The sequence below is a fragment of the Ostrea edulis genome, chromosome 4, assembly GCF_947568905.1.
Source record: "Ostrea edulis chromosome 4, xbOstEdul1.1, whole genome shotgun sequence".
In the NCBI taxonomy this organism is placed as follows: domain Eukaryota; kingdom Metazoa; phylum Mollusca; class Bivalvia; order Ostreida; family Ostreidae; genus Ostrea; species Ostrea edulis.
The window spans coordinates 79,226,661-79,228,019 of record NC_079167.1 but is presented as its reverse complement, the minus strand read 5'-3'; positions in this window follow the sequence as shown (position 1 = coordinate 79,228,019).

Below are 1,359 nucleotides of genomic sequence, written 5' to 3'. Positions count from 1 at the left end.
GGACCAGTCAAGGAGACTGTGACATCAACCAGCCTTCCTCCTAATAACAATGGAAACACATTGAAGAATTGTTTCATTCACTGGAGACCAGTATTATATATGTACTGGAGTTATTGACTCACCCACACTTCACTTATTGTGTGTGCTTGTTTCTTATTAACTATTATTCCGCTTCTTCTTCTGTCTTCAAATGTCCGCAGCCGTTGTCCGTAAACAGTAGATGAAAGTATTAGAAACTTAAGGATGTGATAAGGCAAAATATATAGTTGTGTAGAAATGTTTTTGTTTTCATATTAAATGGGGTTAAGTTATATTTTGGGGAGTGGGTCCAACATAGAACTATGTGTGGAAAAATTAGTTCTTAATTCAACAGATATAACTTCTTTTTTCAGTTTTAACAACATTTATTCAGGTATATAGTCAGGCTTTTACACAACCCTTACAACCCAACCTGATCAGGGGGGGGGGGGGGTTACTGGGTTTTAAGAATTCCAACTCTTTTGCTCACACATTCACACGGACATTCATACTAAACGAAGGCTAGAAGTAAAGAAAGTAGAAAAATTGACAATGTACTCTGGCTGAGTTCATAAATATCATACTATAATAATTAACAATCGGATATATGATGTAATACCAAGGTTGTTATTTAATAAAATACTACTTTAAACACATTATTGATTGAAGATACATTTACTTCACCTCTTACGAAGAAAAAATTATAACAGATGTATATAATACTAAAAAAGAAGCATTTTAGGATATTTTTGTTTTAACATATTTTACGTTATACTTGAGCTAATGTTTCAAATAATTTCCATTTCTTTTCAAACTGATCTGTACAATTATATTTATTTGCAATTGTTTTTCCACTCTGTATACATTTATCCAAGTGGTTTTAAATTTACTCTATGACAAACAATCTCCTGTACATTTGGTGAAGTATATCTAATGTTTAAAATGGTAATTTACAAAGTTTACCATTTTAATTTTCGAACATCCAAGGATAAAAGTTTTCTTATCAGTTATGATATTGAATGAAAATGTTTCAGTAAACCAACATTGCACATTTCTTTTTAAGAAATTCTGACTTTTTCACAATCATACATAATATATTCCAATGATTCTCTCTCCTCTAAACAAAAAGAACATAAATCGTTTGATTTCCCAATCATTTTCAAAAAAGTGTTTGTAGTTAAAATTCTATGATTTACTCGATATTGTAGCCATTGTAATTTACTATCTTTTATGTTCATAAAAACATCCATGTGAATTCCTCTCCATTCGTCACTAGATATTTCAAATTGTTTATTCCATTTTCTTTGTCCAGTTGGTTTTTCTTTGCTAGAATTCAATATT